The 23,885-nt window shown below is 37.9% G+C and overlaps 1 protein-coding gene and 3 non-coding genes across 15 annotated transcripts in view; 1 reads left to right on the top strand and 3 right to left on the bottom strand.

The window, feature by feature from the left end:
* Positions 1–23,885, bottom strand: part of Dys (Dystrophin) — a 2,834,509-nt gene that overhangs the window by 2,387,591 nt on the left and 423,033 nt on the right. The gene's annotated exons all lie outside the window — the stretch shown is intronic.
* On the bottom strand, positions 20,661–20,732 carry TRNAS-GGA (transfer RNA serine (anticodon GGA)). Its single transcript has one exon. It is a non-coding gene; the product is annotated as a tRNA-Ser (tRNA).
* TRNAS-GGA (transfer RNA serine (anticodon GGA)) lies at positions 21,043–21,114 on the bottom strand. The gene has a single exon. It is a non-coding gene; the product is annotated as a tRNA-Ser (tRNA).
* TRNAS-GGA (transfer RNA serine (anticodon GGA)) lies at positions 21,751–21,822 on the top strand. Its single transcript has one exon. It is a non-coding gene; the product is annotated as a tRNA-Ser (tRNA).

The following is a 23,885-nucleotide window of genomic DNA, read 5'->3' as shown; positions in this document are numbered from 1 at the left end:
GCCATGTCCAGTTTTAAGAAATTGCGGCTATGTCCAGTATAAGGCTCTGCGGCAAAATCCAGTTTTAAGAAATTGCGGCCATGTCCAGTTTTAAGGCCCTGGAGCCAAGTCCAGTTTTAAGAAATTGTGGCCAATGTACAGTTTTAAGGCTCTGGGGCCAAGTCCAGTTTTAAGAAATTGTGGCCATGTCAAGTTTTAAGGCTCTGCGGCCAAGTCCAGTTTTAAGAAATTGCGGCCATGTCCAGTTTTAAGGCTCTGGGGCCAATTCCTGTTTTAAGAAATTGCGGCCATGTCCAGTTTCAAGGCTCTGGGGCCATATCCAGTTTTAAGGCTCTGCGGCCAAGTCCAGTTTTAAGAAATTGCGGCCATGTCCAGTTTCAAGGCTCCGGGGCCAAGTCCAGTTTTAAGAAATTGCGGCCATGTCCAGTTTCAAGGCTCTGGGGCCAAGTCCAGTTTTAAGAAATTGCGGCCATGTCCAGTTTCAAGGCTCTGGGGCCAAGTCCAGTTTTAAGAAATTGCGGCCATGTCCAGTTTCAAGGCTCTGGGGCCAAGTCCAGTTTTAAGAAACGGACCATTGCAAGTTCCCGTACGAAGACTGTGTTTACCTTTTTGGCATAATGATAGGTTGTTCGTCCCTGGTCATCTTCGAAAACTATGGGCCGATTACCCCCATTGAAGAGACCGCGCCATTTTTATATTATAAAAAAAAGTTTCAACAGCTATTGATCGTTGAGATCCATTCCATTGATTTTCTGGCGTGCATTGTTTCTGCAAATGGCGTAGTATTGTTAAACAAATAATGGCCAAATATTGTTGGCAACGAAAGGGAAAAAAAGTCCGTTTATTTGAGGCACCTTGTAATTATTACACAACAGGTTATGTCATATTATGACGATATTTCTTCCTAACCCGGCACTTGAGCACGGACAGTATGTGTAAGGGATCCGTGAAAGTGGTGGAAGGCAGTTTACACATGCTGGAGACTGTCTCAAGTGCTATAAAACTGTTTTCTTAGGAAAGCAGATACCGCTGAGTGGAGATAAACACTGCAGGCTGTGTATACAAACTCAGCTCTCTCCGCTTACAGCGCTGAAGGGTCGAAACAGCTGATCACCTACTCATTCCAATGAATGATTGATGGAGACCACCACGAAGAATGCGTCGCCGTACCCACTTCCTGCCCCTCGTTTCTGTTTTGAATTCGCCCTGTTCCCTGTATGGACTTCCGGAACGTCGCAGACACGTGGATTGCGTTTTTCAAAGGGTGGGGCACGCCCTCTCAGGAGCAGAACTGTTTCAGGCAAAATTACTCTTCTTCTTTTTCTTCCTCATTGGCTTCTTATGCCGCTAAGCGTCGGGGGACCTCGTTTTGTTCATTTCATCCACTTCTCACGATCTTCGCTCATTCTCTTCATCTCCATCTTAGTTTTCCCACGCTTCATTCAAACTGTTTCTATTCTCTCCTCCCATGTGTTTCTAGGCCGTACTCTTCCTACTCTAACCTCCATACGGGCTATTCCATTTGAAATCAATCAGTAAAAAACCACGCACTTTTTATACCCTAAATTTTTCTCTATTTATACAAGGTGCTGAGGAGAGTGCATTTTCAAAAATATACTATCGAAAGTCAAACGGTTTTCGTATTGTTGAGCGACAAATTTAGCGTATTTTAGGAAAAACAAGCCTCTTTCAGCGCTCAGAACTCTAGAACCATTTACTGCAGAACATTGAACGGGAGCTCATTTTGAAGCTGACATTTGGTAGGTTATGTTAAGAAATAACCCTTATTTTTATTGTACACAGAGAGACAGATAATTTGATTTTACTTACTTTTAGGCTTTTTGCCAATTTGTAAAAATTGTAAAAAAAATATTGAGCAAAAACCTTGCATTATTAAGAGGGATTCGGCATTGTTTGCTTAGTGGTATGGCAATAAGTTTCGAGGGTACTAAATAGATTATTTTCACACGCCTGGACTTGAACGGCGCAGTACCGCACGCACTGGCCGAGAGCTGAAGATAAGCGAGCGTTGGGCATCACTTTACTCCTGTGTTTTTGAAAACTTGTGATGAAGGTAACCCAGCTATGCGCTACTAGACGAAACATCACGTGTTTGTCTCCTGGTCTTGCTTGTCTCGGCTAGCTCCCGTCTCACAGCCAGCTGGTTAGTTCACGCGCGTATTATTTATTTTCTTTATTTGATATTTTCAATACTTTCTTATCAACATACCATCAGTAAAAAATATGTGTTTATTTGTACTTTCAATGCGAAATCTAACTATGAATTTTTTAAATATTTTTTCCTAGGCAAAGGCGTCTTAACCCAGATAAGACTGACGTCCTACATATAGGACACCGGACGTTTGACACAAATATGTTAATAACAATGACTATGACAGACTAAATACAAGAAAAAAAATTGGAGGCAATTTATAACACATAAGGATTATGGTATCATGATTGCCGACTATGAAAATCTTACACAGCAATGTTAAAAAAATAAAACGTCCGGTTCCTATATATAGGACGTCAGAAAATCTGTTTATATGTCAATATAAACTTTCATTTCTCAGCATCAAAATAAACCATGATTTTGATCATTGGGTGAAAGGGTTTCGGAGCTACAACAGTTTAAAGCTGCTAATTTTATGAAAATACGATAAATTTAAATATTTTAAATTTAAACACTATGAAGTTCTGATGCCTCAGACTTTGCACAAAGCATTGTATCACAGTTTTCTGCGTACAAAAAAAGTTTCATTGTACTTAGAAATTGTAAGGTCAATTTTCTCTATATTTCGGTCGATTTGAGATGGAATAGCTCATCCGTATTTCCACCACTTGCTTTGCTTTCCGTCCTCTCTCATTCTATTCACATGTCTAAACTACTACAACTGACGCTCCTCTACCACCCCACAAATTTCCTTTACCTCTTCTCGTATTCTGTCATTGCATATCCTATCTCTTCTAGATTTTCCCATAATTCTTCTCCGATATTTCGTCTCTACAGCTTGGAATTTGCCGAGATGTTTATCCTGGAATGGTAAGCGTTCAGTGCCGTACAACATGACTGGGACAAGGATCGATTGTGAAGCTGCATTTTAGGTTTTATGCTGATTTCTCTCTTACTCACTATGTTTTGCTCATTTGATAATATGCTGAGGCTGCCTTCTTCGTCCGATTCAATACTTCCTGTTCTACTCTCCCATCATTGCTTAATATAGTGCACTCTCTCTAATTGCTTTCCGCCACATGTTATATTTAGATCTCCATTTTGCTTGTTCTCTTTAGCCACCCACATTACTTTACTCTCTTCGTTATTAACTTTCATGCCTTTTCTTTTTAGCTCTTCATTCCACTCATCACTGCCTGTTGGAGCATTTCGGGTGTGTCTGATATTAAAACGATATCATCAGTATTTAGCAGAGCTTGAAGATATGTCAGTCGTAACCTGCACATGCCTAATTTCGTTCTATGGGTTCGTTGCTTACACAGGAAAATTATTCTCCAGTTTTTAAAATGTCGAATTCAGAACGCAGGAAACTTTGGTTCGCTTCTATCTTTCGCTCTGATACATGGAAATGAACCTCAGAGAAGTATTCATTTTCATTATTGAAAAAGAGTCCTATAAAGATAAGCATTACTTACTTAGGGGAGAGTCGGGTAGTATCGGACATCGGGTAATATCGGACAGTGAGTTTCTTTCATCTACCACACGATGATAGTACCTGATTGACATGGTTACGTTTCTGTAATGTCGCAGAGAGAAACGTAACCATGTCATTCAGGTACTACCATATGGTAGTAGATGAAAAAAAGCACTGTCCGATACTACCCGATGTCCGATACTACCCGACTCTCCCCTACTTAGAGTTTTTAAGGAACCCGGAGGTTCAGTGCCACCCTCACATAAGCCCGGCATCTGTCCCTATCCTGTGCAAGATTAATCCAGTCTCTATCATCATATCCCACCTCCCTCAAATACATTTAATGTTATCCTCCCATCTACGTCTCGGCCTCCCCAAGGTCTTTTTCCCTCCGGTCTCCGAACTAACACCCTATAGGCATCTCTGGATTCGCCAATACGTGCTGCACGCCCTGCCCATCTCAAACGTCTGGATTTAATGTTCCTAATTATGTCAGGTGAAGAATACAATGCGTGCAGTTCTGCGTTGTGTAACTTTCTCCATTCTCCTGTAACTTCATCTCTCTTAGCCACAAATATTTTCCTAAGAATCTTATTCTCAAACACCTTTAATCTCTGTTCCTCTCTCGAAGTGAGAGTCCAAGTTTCACAGCCATACAGAACAACTGGTAATATAACATTTTTATAAATTCTAACTTTCAGATTTTTTGACACCAGACTAGATGACAAAAGCTTCTCAACCGAATAATAACAGGCATTTCCCATATTTATTCTGCGTTGCACTAATGAATATAAGTTAATTTTTTTGGTTAAAGTAGTTAAAAGTTTTTTGATGTTATTTTTATTGTTTTTGAGTGAAATATTAATAGGTTTATTATAACTTTATTAGGTTTGAGGCTATAAATTAACATCGTCTTGTCATCGGGGAGGTTCGATGTTCGATCTCTGATGCCGGTTGTCCTGAGTTGTGGTTTTCCTTATCTCGCCAAGATAATGCTAGGAAAGTATCAAGGGGCACGACACGTCTCCTTCCCAGCATCAATTAACCCTTCACTACTGCTTCTTATGCGATATAATACAATCTGCCGTGATAAGCCTCCCCATATTCGTGTAAGTATTCCCCTCTGCAAATGTCTCCTGTAGTGGGCATGACGGAGGATCACGTAATCTTGGGAAATTCGAAAAATATTACTGTTATGAAAAAAAAAAAGTGACGAAAAGATAAGAAGAAATAGGTTCACATATACGATTTATCCATTACACTTTCACTATATCTGGGATGTTAAAAAGGTAGTAATAATAATAATAATAATAATAATAATAATAATAATAATAATAATAATAATCCGTTCACGGCATAGAACTGACGAGCCAACTACTAACCTGACGTTCACATACCTCAGCGAAGATGAACCATCAACCAACCAGTACGGGGGAAACGTATTGTCAGCACCGACCGTTAAAATGGCTTACGAAACCGAGTTTCGCTACTTACTGTACTGAAATATATTGTACTTCACCAATGCAGAGAGTCACTGTTCCATCACTTACCTGCAACAAAATAAAACTCAAGTTAGAAAATCAATGCTATCATCTCAACCGGTACAAAATACAAACTTAACTTACTGAAATACATTTAGGCCTACGCATGCATGCATGCATACATACATACATGCATGCATGGATACATACATACATACATACAATACAATACAATACAATACAATACAATACAATACAATACAATACAATACAATACAATACAATACATTACATTACATACAAACCATCACTATATTGTCACGGGGAATCTGTTTTCGGCACCTGTACGTTTGTTGTGTTAGTGCGACCAGTAGAAAAATTTGTTCGTAGCGGTGCAGAGCAATTTTGCTCATTCTGTATATCTACTGAATAAAAATTATTATATACTAAAATAAAATATATAGTTTTAGTTATAATTTTCATTTATTTTAGGAAGAGTTTTCACAATTTATTTCCTGTTTATTGATATGTAACAACTTATTTATTTATGTACGCCTAATTTATGTAGGCCTACTGCTATAATGCATATTAAAAGTTATTTCACTTGGGATAAAATTCATTGTATAGAGTAAAAAAAAAGCAATTGGTGTTAGCACTACTCCATTATAATCTCTCGATATAAAAAAAATTTGCGCCCTTAATAAGAATAGATCTGAGTCTATTTCCATATCAGTGAACAAAGGAACCCCACACCCCAAAAAAAATTAATAAACTTTTTCCTATCATGACTATTGAAAATATATTTCGGTGGAATTTCTAAATAGGTTTTTAAAGCCTCAAGATACTTTATTTTTTATTTTTATAGAGCAGGTCTGGGCGCTAATAACTCAGTCGAATCACCATACCCCATTTCACCTTCTCCGGCTGAGACAGTTATGTTTCGGGCCGATTCGAGAAGACAGGAAGACAAACCTCTCAGTGATGGATTGTATAAGGTAGGCATCATAACTTTTACTAACTTTCAGCTCTCGCTGGTCGCCTAGAGTCCACCATTGATGCACAGTATTTCACTCTGCGTTTCTTTCTAAAGCAGTGTAAGCGAAAAGGACATGGGCGGGGGCATTTTCTTTCCTTTTCCTTTCCCCTTTATGCCCAGGGCTGTTATAGTGCATATGACAAGCTAAAACTCTATCCTACAAAAACTTATTTGCATCTGCCTGGCATTAAAACCATCAAGTATTCTCTAGACAGTCTAGAGAGAAGCTATCTGCTGAGCTTGACATGGTTGAGTCCCATTAAGAATTAAGACGGAGCACTCTCAGAAAGCCTACACAGCAATCACAAATTTCCCGAGGATTTAACATTTGTCGTCTCAGGAAAAGCAGGAAGGAGGTTTTCGTCTCTATAATCAGTAAGTCACTATGGAAACCAGCCTATATGCATTGCATTTGATCCCTATGTCTACCAGAGTGGCAGGCGGCAATGAGACGCCATGGCAACTTGTTACAGATGGACAACTCTACAGGATGTGGAGATCCGACTACGCCCCGAAAGTCCTGGTCTCCGAGTCGATTCTTCAGCCTTATGAATGAAACACAGTTAGCGGATTTCCAGCACAATGGCTTCTTCCGTCGTCAGCGTCTATCACAAGGCATGCCATTAGAAAATGCGATCAACCAAGCGCATAATGCGTGTCAGAATGGACAGGGTCTATTGTTATTGCAATAAGAAAATTCAATGCGACGACAGAAATGTAGTAAGTCTTATGAAATTCCGATTCTATCGATATACTGCATGTAACATAACACATATGAGGCGTCTAGAATCAAAACCCGCCAAGTCCATCGAAGAAAAAAAATGAGATAAAGTTATTTTTCTGTGTATCTTCGCATGGCCAATCCGATGCTGGCATTATTTTTCTCCAATATCCGCTGGATTCCTCTGAAAATGCTGGACAAAAGTTAGGGTTAGTTTCAATACCCGCTAGATCCAACTGAATTTTGGCCATTGTTAGTTTCAGAAACCTCCAAGTCCCTTTCTGCCAATCAGGTTGTGGGACTGCTTTACCCAGCATTCCTCAGCTGTGCGATGTTGATTTATTATTTGTGTGGTTAAGCTCTTGTTAAACCTTATTAAGTTTAATTTCTACTCTAATAATATTCAATGAAATGGTGGATAGAATGAGCAGTAAGTTACAAAAATGTTCTTACCAATTAATAATTAATTACATAATTTTGTCGGTACTCCTCTTGTGCCCTCCTACTATTCCAGCTTCTAATCATGCTGTTGGCAGTAAATGGAAATCCAACAGTTTAAGTTTGTTGGGCATAAAGAACTTCCATTCCGTTTTCTACTCTTCATCAGATAATCAGCAATAAGGCAATTTTATTACTGCACAAAATAAAAATACAACAATGATTGGAATGTGCTCTAAATGGCCACTCACTGAAGCACCTCTAACTATTAAAAAAGTGTAAATTACATTTCCTGTGGTTGGGCATTCATTTTTCCCTCCCGATCGCATATTTGGAGTAATCGAAAAAGAAATAAGGAAGTGACTGTAGATCCCCAAGAATATAAATATATTATTGGCAAAAATGCAACAGTCTTTAATCTTGAAAATGAAGATGTAGGCCTACCTCTTCAAGACTGGAAGAAAGAGACAGACATAATTTTAAGATCTCTTGCTATTTTAAGTTCAGTCCCTGTAAAAGATTTATTTTAAGACGATCTGCATTGAAAGAACAGATAACAGTGTAAGATGAGTTTAAGTATAGAACTGGCACCGTTGTTGCAAAGGTAGTAACAAGAAAAAACAATGGAATTGAACGTGAATAATAAGAAGACGAAGAAGAAACTGTTAATCTGGAGGAAGAGGAATGTGACAATATTGTGTAAAATTTGTATGAACTTAAAAAGTGTAACATATATTCAAATTTATACTGCTGTTATGTTTAAAGCATGTGCATAATCATACTTCATGTCTGGGTTTCATTGCCTACATAATTTGTAAGGTTGAAGTTAAAATGTTTTCCTTTTTGACTCATTTTTATGCTTAGAACTAATTCTCTTACTTTCATAAGCCTCCAAACACACTTTTCAGTTTCAAAATCAGTTCGGTGCTAATTTAACCTCACGAATTTGTTAGTTTCAATGAAGGGGCAACCCTGTAATTTGTTTGAACGTATCTAATTATAATAAAATACTTGATAAAAGCATTGTTTATATCCCAAGAATGTTTATTTATATGGAAAGAGTTTTTTCCATTTTTCCACAAATTTTGTTTTATGGACTTAGAGGGTTTTGATTCTAGACGCCTCATATGTTGAACAGCAATCTCATATGTAAAAAAATCAATTTTACAGGAGAGCGAAAAAACATTTCAATATATTGATAACGAACAAATGTCTGACATAAGAAAATATTTAAATATCTTCTTGTGAAGTTTGTATCCATGCTTTAACTTAAGCTGTGTCTGCAGAAGGTTCGGGAAGACTCTTTAATATAAATAAAGTGTAATCTCATTTTGTTCTTTTTTTTTACATACAAGATTGCTGTTCAACACCATCGATATACAGGGTAATTCACGAGGATTTACCGCCATTTACGGAGCTCTTTTCCGATGACATTCTGAGCAAAAAAGAATGTCATATAACCATGTGTCCTAACCTCAATATTTTCAGAGTTACACTAATTTGAATTTAATAGTAAAATACCGTTTTTTACTTTAATTTTAAGGGTAAAATAATATTACAAATAGAGAATGAACTATTCAGAAGTATCATTTCTTTAATTGGCTAATATTCTGAAGCTAAAAGTGTGCTGTTAATTGCTTTTTTACAGATTTTGTTTTTAAATTTTTAACTCAAAATTGCATTATTCTCAAGTACTTCTCACAAAAATTGTTACAGATCATACAACTTTAGGAACTTGATTATTTACAGTTTAATTATGCATCCTAATGTATAGTCTTGAAGAATTTACAAGAGTGGCGTGATTTGTAACAATTGTTGTGATAAATGCGTAAGAAAAATGTAATTTTGTATTTAAAATCGATATTTAGTTTTGTATAGAGGATGTGTTATGGGTAGAGACCGGAATCTTAAGCCACTACTCTTTGAAGTTAAGTGAGTACTAGACAACGGCAAATCACACAAGACTCACCCCCCGTAAGTGCCTGACGTCAGGCTTGGGTTCCTGTGACGCTACAAAGCAAGTTAAAAGTTAAGACTGGCCCATTCAGCCAGGGTTTTATAAGTCCAGGCGGGATCCGAGAAAGCCTGCCTGTATGCTCGCATTATAGAGTGACTTGCACCATATATGTAACAGATAACTCATCGCTATGTTAAAATCGGCAGCACTTTGAAGAGAACAACCGCCAGGATCGCCACCCGTCCGCCGTAAACGAACACGAGATGGCAGTACAGTCGCTAATGCAATTCAAATGGGAATTATGATGTGACTCCTTTGTACCAACTAGATGGCAGCGTAGTAAACCTGACAAAAGTTGTTAACCTCAAAGCCTATAAGGCCGACCTATCTCTTGCACTCACGGAAGCCAGTCTACGCTGGTTAAGATGAAACAGTACTAGGTTGAAATCTAAGTTCGTTGGCTATTTAGTCACTTCAAAAATTCTTTATTTTCTGGTCCAACACGCCAGAAAATTCTTGATTAAAGAAACATAGTTTTACAATTTACTGCAGTACAGAATTTCATAAAATAGTAAGATAAATATTATACACTTCATTTTTTTCCACAAAGTGTCAAGTGACTCAAGAAATAGCGACAAATAGACCCTAATTCTTAATTAAAGAAACATAGTTTCACAATTTATTGCGCTTCAGAATTTCATAATATCATCATCATCATCATCATCATCATCATCATCATCATCATCATCAAGGTTTGGGCCATTTGGTCAGTTCCTTCTCAGAGAAATTTATCTTCCCATCTATTATAAGGTCTACCTATACTCCGTCGTCCAACTGGGGTATAGTTCAAAAGTAATTTTGGAAACCTGTCTTCATACATACGTTCAATATGTTTTTTCCAGTCTTCTTTACATTGTAATAATTTATCATTGAGGTTAAAAATCTTAAGTTCAGCACGTATGTCTTCAGATCTTTTAAGATCTAAGAGAGTAAACCCTCAACCGATCTCAAAAATCTCATCTCTGCAGTCTCTGTCTTCCTTCTGTCTGATTTATTCAAAGTCCAGTTCTCGCTGCCGTATGTGAGCATAGGGACTGACATAACTTTATAAAATTTAAGTTGTGTGGACTTCAAAGTTTTACGTCCTAAGATCCTTCTTATAGTGCCACACATTCCTTGGAACTTATTCATTTTATAAGTTATATCGTTTTTCTGGCAGTATGATACATTGCACCCTAGGTAACTGAAGGAGTTAACTTGTTCGATTATTTTGCCTTCTATGACTATTTTAGCTTTTAAATGGCATTTACCTATGAAGGCCATAGTTTTGGTTTTGGCTGATATCTTTAAATTATATTCTTTTATTATATTTATAAGTTTATTTGTTGCTAATTGCAAACCGTCTTCCGAATCATTAAAAATGACCAATCATAAAATAATAAGACAATATTATACATTTCACATTTCTGCAAAGTGTATCTGACTCAGAAGAGAATAGGGAGAGGAAGAGGGAGAGGGAGAGGGAGAGGGAGACGGAAACGGAGAGGGAGGGAGAGGGGGAGGGGAAGGGAAGTAGTCTCTTCTTCTTCTTCTTCTTCTTCTTCTTCTACATCACGGTTTAGGCCTTCCATTAGCCTGTTCCGGCCCCAAATTGTTGCTGCCTCCATCTTTTCTTAGGTCTTCCTAAGTTTCTTTTTCCTCGTGGTGAGTAATTGTATGCTGCTTTTGGTATTCTATTGTCCGTCATCCTTGTTAAGTGGTTTTCCCGACTTGTTCTGTATTTTACTATTGTTGTATTTAGTTCCTCTACGTTTAGTTGTTGTCTTATTTCTGTATTGTGTTTTTTGTCTGTTCTTTGGTATCCTGCTATTGGCCTGAGGAATTTCATTTCAGCAGCTTGTATTCTAGCTATATGTTGTGCCGTCATTGTCCATGTTTCGGATCCATAAGTAATTGTAGGAACTGCCATCGTCTTATATAATTTTATTAAGGAGTCCTTTCTGGCTTTATTTTTCAAGGTTCTTTTTAGTGTTCCTGTTATATAATTAAACTTGTTTAACTTGTTATTTATATCTGTTTCTGTTGTGTATGTTATTTCGCAACCTAGGAAATTGTCTCTAATTATTTATTACGAAGAATTATTATAATTACTTCGAGCTGTACATAGATCTTCGCAAAGAACTCATACAATTTATCAAATACGACAAATACTCACTGTAAGATAAAATCTACGAGTTTATTAGACTGAACTTATTACCAAAGATATTCTGTACATTTATCTTCACAGCGACATCATGAAGTGCACCAGTTCCACATTACAAGTGCTCGTTACAACGAGGGATTTTGCTCGTTCTAAATGCCCCTTTCATAGAAGTTACAATACGCATTACAACTTGTCTCTCATTTCACGCAACGCAAAGTTTCCAGCAAAACAAAGAACAACACTTGGCATTGCTAAGTGTGTGTGTGCGCTGAAGACTAACCGATACGACATGACTTCACGTAGTGGCTACTGCAGGAATCCAAGATAAACAACAAATGCACATCGCTGTTTGTTGTGCAAATCTCGTCTGAGCACGATTATTGACCGACAAAGAAGGCTGCGGCAATGTACGACAGCATTAACTGAAGTCAGGTTGAAACGAGGTCAAACAGAGACTCAAAATTCGTGAAGGTATGGGAATTTGTACACATGCCCACAAACATTTAAGTGCATATTATACACTAGAGTCGTAGGCTATAACCTTTGTAATTTTTAAAGGGCTTTTAACGAAGTTGTATCAACTGTGGGATTATCGATGGAATTGATGATAAATGGTATCTGTCGATTCGCTTGGGCTAATTACCTGGTTGGGTTTTTTCCGATGTTTTCCCCAGCCATAAGGCAAATGTCAAGTAATCTATGGCAAATCCACAGCCTCATCTCGCTAAAATATCATTTCGCTATCACCAATCCCATCGACGCTAAATAACCTCGTAGTTGATACAGCGTCGTTAAATAAGCAAGTAAAATAAAAAAATCGTTCGATTGTCGAGACTGGTGCGAGAATTAGCACTCGAATGACGTAACATTTTCCTTAGAGTTGGGAAAATATTAGAAAAAAATCAACTAATAGAGATTCGAAACCATGCCCCAGCACTTTTAAACACAGGTCAACCTTTCTACCCCTCAATTAAGTCGATGTTTGTAATTTGTCAAGTATGGATGTGAGTCGGCTAGAACAACGTGCATACTAAAAACATCTGTGCTTCGCGGTAAAAACGCGAGAGAATGTCACGCAAACGACATATGATCCATACACTATCTTAATGTCGTCTATCATCTGATATCTTCTTCTGTCCCGAAGTCTTCTCCCATTCACCATTCCTTCCAGTGCATCCTTCGGTTATTATTATTATTATTATTATTATTATTATTATTATTATTATTATTATTAGTTCTATAATACTACCAAATACATATAGGCAGATATTCTGACAGACGAAATTGAAAATAAACCAAAGAATGTGCTTGAATGATAGGATGAATGTAATGCCGAGACAGGGTGCAGAGTTTACCACAAGTATGAATGAAGTGGCTGATGGAAGAAGTCAGAAATAATCATAAGCACAAAAATTATCATATTTGATAAATATAAAAGTTCTCGGAGAACCAAAAGATCTACAGTAGTGGCAAAAAAAACCGGACCGACGTAATAATCAAAGTCCCCGAAATGAGCCACTGCGCATGCCACGCCCGCATTCACAAGACAGCGAGTAATCTATTGAAATTGTTGTAGTTTCGACGCTGACGTAGCCTATTTCGAAAGCCATTAGAAAATAAGCTGGTAAAATTCATGTTCTGGGAACAATAAGTTAATTAAGTAGTCAAATATCGCTGCAATCGAAAAGTATTGGGAATTAATTTTAATAAGGAACAAAAAAAATTTTCCTTCCCAGGCAGGATTCGAACCACGAAAGTCTTTTCTTTATTGGGTTATTTTACGACGCTGTATCAACATCTAGGTTATTTAGCGTCTGAATGATATGAAGGTGATAATGCCGGTGAAATGAGTCCGGGGTCCAGCACCGAAAGTTACCCAACATTTGCTTGTATTGGGTTGAGGGAAAACCCCGGAAAAAACCTCAACCAGGTAACTTGCCCCGACCGGGATTCGAACCCGGGCCACCTGGTTTCGCAGCCAGACGTGCTGACCGTTACTCCACAGGTGTGGACACGAAAGTCTTAGTTACCAGTCTATCGCTCTCTGGAGTGAACAATAATAACAATAATAATAACAATAATAATAATAATAATAATAATAATAATAATAATAATAATAATAATGTTTTATTTTCGCTGGCAGAGTTAAGGCCATAAGGCCTTCTCTTCCACTTAACCAGCCTTAATCAATGCAATACATAAATTTAAATTACAAATATTTACACTATACTTAAAAGGTTCTCCAGCAATATTCTTCACTACTCATTAATTTAAATTTAGTTAAATCTATAAGGTAAAGTAGTAACTTAATTTATGAGCTAATTTATTTCAATGAATTATAATTAATTTAATATTTGAGATAGCTAGTAAAATGATGAAAATTAATTTAATATAAGCTTACTAGGACTATGTTACAGGGAGAATATATATATTTCTATTTCTATAATGAGAATATTAATGTAATTGCCATTAGAGGTTTTGTAAATCTATTTAGAGAAATTAATGATAATAATAATAATAATGAACAGATGTTAGTTTCATTATAAGTAACAAATATTAATCAGCAATTCATCTGTTAAGTAAGAATTTATGTAATTTTGACCTAAATGAAGTTATTGTCCAACAACCCCTTATATCACTCGGAAGCGAGTTCCAATTTCTAGCAACTGAAACTGTATAGGATGAAGAATATAAAGATGTCTTGTGGTAGGGTATAATGAGTAAACTGTTATGATGAGATCTTGTACTTAGCTGATGATATGCGGATAAATTTTGAAAACGAGAAGCCAAATAGATTGGGGTAGCGGTGCGCAGAATTTGAAATAAGAGAACAAGAGAATGCAGGACTCGTCGATCGCTTAGCCTTAGCCAAGACAGAGTTTGGAAAGACGGGGAAACATGATCATTCTTACGAATATTACAAATATAACGGACGCACGCATTATGCACACGTTGTAGCCTGTTGCTCAAATTTGCATTTAGGTTACTTAATATAATATCGCAGTAGTCAAAGTGTTCTGAAATCAACTACAAAGGTCGGTCCGGTTTTTTTTTTTGCCACTCCTGTACATAAAAAAAATCCCAGGGAGCCCAAAGACAGACAATCATGAGGTTAACATCCTACAAAACTTGTTTCCTCTTCGGAAATATAGCCAACGAAACTATGTTCAAAGAAGAACCTAGCTGTAGTAAAATTACTGTAAGCAATCCATCTTCTAATGTATTTTGTATTCTTACAAAGCACGAAGATTATCTACAATTGTGAAATAACGATTTTGTAGTAGCACTTCTGAGAACAAGCCGGTGAACGGATGTAGTCAGAGAAAGAAAACAAGATCCAGACGGAAAAGTGGAGACGATGCGAAATACATTTAAAAGCTTTGAGTAACCTTTCCGTGTGACCTCAAGATTCGATCCGGAGATCTCTTGAAGTGGGTCAGACAACACGTGAACTCGGTGCAGCGTCTGGCACAAGCTGGACTATGTAGGTAGATGCGGGTAGTTTCCATAGCAACTCTGAATTTAACTCATCTAAAGGTTAGATGTGAATATTGCCAATATTATTAACGACCTTCTTTACGTATCTAAAGACAATATTTCCAAAGAAACTATAACTCCAATATAAGTTACCTGTAAATCAATGCACCATCTCACGGTTTTTTTTAGTAACTTCACATTCAAATGAATCGTTCTCATAACATAGGCCTATTAACTTTTGTACAACTTACCGAAAGTTTTACCTACTAGTTTGTCCACTGTCTACGGCCTTGTACAGGCTGTTTCAGAATTCAATCGAAGAAATTTAAGGAGTTGTAAAGGGGTCTTAGGTAAGTATTTTGAGATAGGGAACTAGGGATCTGCGAGTTCAAACTTGCACATAATGGCGTGAAATATTTTTTGGCCAGTACGCCACTGAGTTTTACCTTAACCCAGCCGTGGTGAAAATGTCATTGTGCGCCGTGCCACTGTCTAACCTGCAACGTGCATAGCACCTATGGAGGGAGGCGGATACCCGAAGGGGAAGTGAAGCAACTGTCTGACTTATTAACGGATTTTCATTTTCCTTACGTCAAGCACCTAAGTACAATTGTATACAGTACAAGGGTACAAACTAATGTTTAATACGTGTAAAGAAGAAAGAAATGGAGAATGAAACATAGGACACATTATCTCAACCTAAAATTAACTGTCTTCAGAATGTGTCTGCGACAAAGTTTCAAAATCAGGAATTTGTCTGTCAGTCGTGATCTAAATTTGGTTTTCATTATTTTCATTGTTGAAAATAATTTTTCACAAACATAAGTTGTAGCGAACATGGCTTCAAAAGAGAAAGCGAAAGAACGAAGCTTCGGATATTTATTTTTTGGCAAAGATTTGAAAAGTTCAACATTTGTCAAGTCCTTACATCTAGTTTTCATTTAACATCACATTGTAAATCTGTGAGTTTAAATTGAAGATCTAACCGCATTATTCGTACAGCTGCTGAAAAAGGATCGACGTACAGAGATAGTAATAATAATAATAATAAGAATAATAATAATAATAATATTATTATTAATAACACTTAACCTTTGAGGTGCTATTCATAGACATTTCGCTAGCCCTCGCTACGAGCGTGCTAAACTAGCCCCGGCTATCGAATAGTTACTTGTACGGGATTCATATATCATATCATATTGCTAACACTGGTTTATGAATACGAAAAAAAAAATTAGTTCACCGATTATCCACCGGAAACCTGCGCTAAGAATGTCTATGAATATGGCCCTTAATGTTTCATCAGTAACATGTAGTATAATTCCGTTTTATGTTATACAACCGTTTTCCTCGTAATACTTGTGAACAAATCATACGAGTACCTACATTTAATATTCTCATTCATACTGGCAGCAAAAAAATGCGTCCTCCCATCCTACTTGAAACTTTCGTTTTTGTAGAGGTACATGGTTTCGACAGAGAATTGCGACGATATGCCACTCGCAGATCAGAGACAAATACAAATGAAACTGAGTTTGACTCCAGTGAGTGAGAGGGTGGGGGTTGTGGGAGGTAGAAAGCAAGAGGAAATGCACAGCTATCATTGCGAGCCACAATGTGCTCGTGAGCCGCATTTTCGGCACGGCTGCCCTAACCAGTGGCGGCTGGTGGTTTGAAAATATGGTGGTGCACAATGCATATCGAAGAGGAGTTAAACATACTTTACTTTAAAGTTTAAAAGCGTGTATACCTGAGGGGGTATACATATAAGGCTTATTTATATGCAATTAATTAATAAAATGACTAAATACAAGCATACCTATTTATACAGAAAGTCCAAAAGTGGAAGGGGTCGTGGGCGGAGCTCTCTGTATTGCAATTTACCCTCATGAAAAACATTTGAGCACAGAATCGTCATCAGAATGCTACCAAGTACCAAATGCAACATTTTCGTTCATGAAATTCAAATGCAGCTTTCGTTCGCTGTCGGGAGATAGCAGCACTTATTGTCAGAACGACAACTCTTACAACTTTAAAGCAAAATACAAGCTCTTTTATGTATTGTGTCGTCTGTGTGCATGCAGATTCAGAAAGTAATATGCGAAATATGCGACTGTTCATTGCACAAGCCGAATGAATACATTTTTTTAAGCTTATTACTTCGGACAAATGTCTAGTTGAAACAGATACTTTCCCGGTGAATTTAGTTTCTTCTGCACTGACGTTGGTGTCCATGTCAGGGAGTGCGACAAACCGTTCTCAATGAGAAAAGCAGTAGACCACGCCTCTAACCCCCTTCCCCGCATTAGCCGAACATCTCTATAAACTACCTTTCATAGGTTTTCAACATCTTTGCAAACCAAGAGGCTCGAAGGCTCCTGCAGATGTACAAGACAAGACGCCAGCTTCAGATAGTCATGAATGAAATTGTAAAAAAAATATATATTTTTTTTTAATAGTAACAAAGCCGGGAGATTGGGATCATTACTGGGGGGTGTACAAACCTGCAACCCCCTTGAGAAGCCGCCACTGGCCCTTAACCCATTAAGGGCAATTACTGGGTAATTTCGGCGCTGGACCTTAGACTCATTTCGTCGGCATTATCACCTTCATCTCAGTCAGACACTAGATAACCACAGCACTTGATAAATCGTCATAGAATAGCCAATTAAAAATACACTAAAACAGTCTTTTACCGTAAATATACAAAATTATGAAACAGTAACTGCTTCTGCAATACTTATAAAAGATAAACACAGACACTGAAGTAGGGGGAGCAGCTTAAAAAACCAGTGGATCAGATCTTACACGTAACAAGCGCACCTTTCAAGAGTCACACAGAGAAGCAACATAAATCTACACAGGGAGGCCAGTCATAGCCTAGCACACAGAGCACCTTCAGTTCTGCAACATGTGGTGGCGATGTACAACAGTTATGTTCACACGCGGGCATTACCATGGAAACGGTGTTAACATCGCAGTTTCCATCTCTACAAAATTCAACTTGCTATTTAATAATTCTCCTTCAACATGCACTAGCTAACGAATCACTCTGTCGTTCTGTGGTTTATTACTTTAAGGTAGTTTTTTTTTACAAATTTAAATTGACAGCAGCTATGTATTTGTTCTTGAACAGCTGAGAGAACTTAACATCTTGACAGACTGAATTCTGGGCGCTCCAGCATCGTGGTATAATAGGCAATAAAAAGGCGGATGAACTTGTAGGTTCATCGACTTCTTGTTTTAGACGAGAGCCGTCTCTTGGAAAGTCCAAATGTTTTACAAGAAGGAGCAGTCAGAAGGCTGGCTGAAGAAACGATATTTAACACCAGACAACAAACAAAGTAGATTACTTATTGAAGTACTCTGCATTAAGTAAAACTGAACTACTGTTATGCAGGATGTTAAAAAAATATATCTAATATTTCAGGAGGTGCTAGTATGCATCAAAACAAGAAAATAATGTCTAATAAACATGGATCCTACAACAAATATTTTCTGAGATCTGAACACTTGTTCATAGGAGGTGCTCAATGTGACGTCCATTCCTCTGCTCTTCGGCGTAAGGAATCACGCACTTTTTGAAATTTGTTTTAATACGTTAATAAGAAAGTCCTGATAACGATACCCGGTTAATCTCTGTGGTAGCATGTATGGCCCTATTAATCTATCACTAAGAACGCATCCCCATATGTTGATTGAGAATCGGTGCTGATGCCTTGTTTCTTCAACTGCATGGGGATTTTAATCAGCCTACACATGCTGATTATGAAAATTCACATCATCGTCTCTGCTGAACCCCGCTCATATCCGCAACCAGACTTTTGTTTTCAGTATTCCTTGCGACGTATCATTATTCCATGCGAGGGGTATCAACTACGGTATGATTATCTGGTAGTCTGCTGTATTGTAGAGCAGAGGAATTCATTGCCACGAATGGACGTTACAATGAATACCACCTATGAACAAGTGTTCAGATCTCAGAAAGTATGTGTTGTAGGACCCATGTTTATTAGACATTATTTTCTTGTTTTGATGCATACTATCACCTCCTAAAATATTGGATACTTTTTCCTTAACACCCTGCATTAACAGGAACCAGAATGGAAAAATGATAGAAACATGCCCTATTAGAAACTATGTATAAACAGCTTTGTGATTTGTGCGTCCTGGATTCTTAGTCGAACACTTTCTTGTTCTATAATGCTAATCTCAAAATTTAAATTTCCTTCAACACTTTACGTTCCCTTGAATAATACATCGGCGTAGCTCAGTCAGCAGACACATTTTCCTGCTAAGCAGGAGTTGCCATCGGGCGTGAGTTCTACTCCCGCTTGGTATGCTTATCTGGTTTGGTTTTTTCGAGGTTTTCCCCAGCCGTAAGGCTAGTGTTAGGTAACCCATGGCGAATACTCTCTCGTTTCGGCATATACCATCTCGCTATCATAAATTCCAACGACGCTAAATTAATAAACATAAAGACGCTAGATTAAAATCATAAATTCCAAACACGCTAAATTAATACCATAAATTCCAAACACTCTAAATTAATTAATATCATAAATTCCAAAGATGCTAAATTAATAACATAAATTCCAAAGACGCTAAATTAATACCATAAATTCCAAACACGCTAAATTAATTAATATCATAAATTCCAAAGACGCTAAATTATTATCATAAATTCCAAAGACGCTAAATTAATACCATAAATTCCAAAGACGCTAGATTAAAATCATAAATTCCAAACACGCTAAATTAATACCATAAATTCCAAGCACATTAAATTAATTAACATCATAAATTCCAAACACGCTAAATTAATTAATATCATATATTCCAAACACGCTAAATTAATATCATAAATTCCAAACACGCTACATTAATTAATATCATAAATTCCAAACACGCTAAATTAACTAATATCATAAATTCCAAAGACGCTAAATTAATTAATATCATAAATTCCAAAGACTCTAAATTAATAATCTCGCAGTTAGTATCTCTATTGAAAACCTACGTCATATAATAACGTGAACTGCAACTGATCGCTTCTTTTGGACAGCGACTGGCATGCTTAAACGTATCAACAATAAGTTTAATCTCATCTAGTTTGACCCATATTATTATTACATTTATTATACTTACTTACTTACAAATGGCTTTTAAGGAACCCGAAGGTTCATTGCCGCCCTCACATAAGCCCGCCATCGGTCCCTATCCTGTGCAAGATTAATCCAGTCTCTATCATCATATCCCACCTCCCTCAAATCCATTTAATATTATCCTCCCATCTACGTCTCGGCCTCCCCAAAGGTCTTTTTCCCTCCGGTCTCCCAACTAACACTCTATATGCATTTCTGGATTCGCCCATACGTGCTACATACCCTGCACATCTCAAACGTCTGGATTTTATGTTCCTAATTATGTCAGGTGAAGAATACAATGCGTGCAGTTCTGTGTTGTGTAACTTTCTCCATTCTCCTGTAACTTCATCCCGCTTAGCCCCAAATATTTTCCTAAGCACATTATTCTCAAACATCCTTAACCTATGTTCCTCTCTCAGACTGAGAGTACAAGTTTCACAACCATACAGAACAACCGGTAATATAACTGTTTTATAAATTCTACCTTTCACATTTTTTGACAGAAGACTAGATGATAAAATGATGAGAGAGAGATGGAACGGAGAAAAATTCTCTCCGGCGCCGGGATTTGAACCCGGGTTTTCAGCTCTCCGTGCTGATGCTTTGACCACTAAGCCATGCCGGATACAATCCCGACACCGTTGAGAATCGTCTCAGATTAAGCTCCATCTCTTGGGTTCCCTCTAGTGGCCGCCCTCTGCACTACGTCATAGATGTCTATGCACGCAGGACCGAAGTCCATACATGTGTAGAGGTGCACTCAGATGAGTGACTGGTTGGCCGGGGTCCGACGGTATGGGCACCGTCTTTAAATCACAAAGTGATTTATTACGCATATCATATTTATTTTGATGTACCGAAGTACATATGATATTTCCATGCAGATATTCTGCTTTCTCAGATGATGAGAGAGAGATGGAACGGAGAAAAATTCTCTCCGGCGCCGGGATTTGAACCCGGGTTTTCAGCTCTCCGTGCTGATGCTTTGACCACTAAGCCATGCCGGATACAATCCCGACACCGTTGAGAATCGTCTCAGATTAAGCTCCATCTCTTGGGTTCCCTCTAGTGGCCGCCCTCTGCACTACGTCATAGATGTCTATGCACGCAGGACCGAAGTCCATACATGTGTAGAGGTGCACTCAGATGAGTGACTGGTTGGCCGGGGTCCGACGGTATGGGCGCCGTCTTTAAATCACAAAGTGATTTATTACGCATATCATATTTATTTTGATGTACCGAAGTACATATGATATTTCCATGCAGATATTCTGCTTTCTCAAAGCATCAGCACGGAGAGCTGAAAACCCGGGTTCAAATCCCGGCGCCGGAGAGAATTTTTCTCCGTTCCATCTCTCTCTCATCATCTGAGAAAGCAGAATATCTGCATGGAAATATCATATGTACTTCGGTACATCAAAATAAATATGATATGCGTAATAAATCACTTTGTGATTTAAAGACGGCGCCCATACCGTCGGACCCCGGCCAACCAGTCACTCATCTGAGTGCACCTCTACACATGTATGGACTTCGGTCCTGCGTGCATAGACATCTATGACGTAGTGCAGAGGGCGGCCACTAGAGGGAACCCAAGAGATGGAGCTTAATCTGAGACGATTCTCAACGGTGTCGGGATTGTATCCGGCATGGCTTAGTGGTCAAAGCATCAGCACGGAGAGCTGAAAACCCGGGTTCAAATCCCGGCGCCGGAGAGAATTTTCTCCGTTCCATCTCTCTCTCATCATCTGAGAAAGCAGAATATCTGCATGGAAATATCATATGTACTTCGGTACATCAAAATAAATAAATAGATGATAAAAGCTTCTCAACCGAATAATAACACGCATTTCCCATATTTATTCTGCGTTTAATTTCCTCCCGAGTGTCATTTATATTTGTTACTGTTGCTCCAAGATATTTGAATTTTTCCACCCCTTCGAAGGATAAATCTCCAATTTTTATATTTCGTACAATATTCTGGTCAAGAGACAATCATATACTTTGTCTTTTCGGGATTTACTTTCAAACCGATCGCTTTACTTGCTTCCAGTCAAATTCCCGTGTTTTCCCTAATCGTTTGTGGATTTTCTCCTAGCATATTCACGTCATCCGCATAGACAAGAAGCTGATGTAACCCGTTCAATTCCAAACCCTGCCTGTTATCCTGAACTTTCCTAATGGCATATTCTAGAGCGAAGTTAAAAAGTAAAGGTGATAGTGCATCTCCCTGCTTTAGCCCGCAGTGAATTGGAAAAGCATCAGATAGAAACTGACCTATACGGACTCTGCTGTATGTTTCACTGAGACACATTTTAATTAATCGAACTAGTTTCTTGGGAATACCAAATTCAATAAGAATATCATATAATACTTCCCTCTTAACCGAGTCATATGCCTTTTTGAAATCTATGAATAACTGATGTACTGTACCCTTATACTCCCATTTTTTCTCCATTATCTGTCGAATACAAAAAATCTGATCAATAGTCGATCTATTACGCCTAAAACCGCACTGATGATCCCCAATAATTTCATCTACGTACGGAGCTAATCTTCTCAAAAGAATATTGGACAACATTTTGTACGACGTCAACAAAAGTGATATTCCTCGAAAGTTATCACAGTTGGTTTTGTCCCCCTTCTTAAAAATAGGTACAATTACATTTATTATAATCATTATTATTAATGATATATCAAGAAATATAGAATTTAAGTGCATATTTATTAGCATATTTTAAGGTATTTGAAGGCATACTTGCATGCATATTTAGTCGCTTTTAAGGGCATGAACTTCCTGGCCCTATTGATCACTATTTAGGGATCACGAAGGAATTAAATAATCACTATACCAAAGAAAGTTCTGCCACATCCGCGGTCACATTCTTACAGAACCCTTTCCTTACTTTCCGAAGTCTCAAATATCCACTCCACAAAGTTTCTACCTGCTTCAATGTCTATCAGAGGAAATTACAACATAAAATAAAAAAGAACTCCACCCCACAAATCCAGCCCGTACGACGGCAACCAACAGTTCAAAAACTTTGTCTACGATAGTCCAGAGAAGAAATACGGACGACCCGTACATACAATGCACTATCGCACCAAAGTAACAGCCATAAATAACAACTTCGGTTCTCGCTGTGCCCCAAAATCAATTGTCTCCAGACGTTCCTTGCTGTTAGATCTCATTCAGAATGAACACATGGCATGGAAGCTAGGAACCAACCTATTGAATGCAAGTACTCACGTTATACACGTAACCATAGCTACGAAAAATTAGAAGTTTGGTATCTGGAAAGATAGGGCATCAAAGACAGGTGTGTCGCGATAATGCAAAATCGAAAATCGAATCAAACCACAAGATGTACTTAAAAACGTGTACTTCATTGAAATCACATTAAAATTTACTAATATTCTGCAACTTTTGTAATGACCTCTTCTTCTCACTAAAATTTATACAATTTACTGAAACTTTAACACCTTACTGCAGTGTTGTCAGACACGGCCTAAACGGAGCGGAGCGCTCCACTATAACTCGTTGCGTGCTCCGGTGCTTCCACAGACATAAGCAAGTTCACGCTCCGACTGGACGTCTCTAGCACCACAACCGGTTTCGGAGCTTACAACACTGACACTACTGCGGCTTACTGCTGAAGCTAGAAAACTGATGTACAGTTTTTTGCGTGTAAGGAAATAGACTAAAAAAATTATGATAGTTTTCATTGCTAATAGTACATTATGCAACGAGCCTATAATGATAGTAATTAAGACGCAA

Source organism: Periplaneta americana, chromosome 11, assembly GCF_040183065.1.
Source record: "Periplaneta americana isolate PAMFEO1 chromosome 11, P.americana_PAMFEO1_priV1, whole genome shotgun sequence".
Lineage (NCBI taxonomy): Eukaryota > Metazoa > Arthropoda > Insecta > Blattodea > Blattidae > Periplaneta > Periplaneta americana.
The sequence above is the reverse complement of the archived record's forward strand: the minus strand, read 5'-3'. Positions and strand labels throughout refer to the sequence as shown.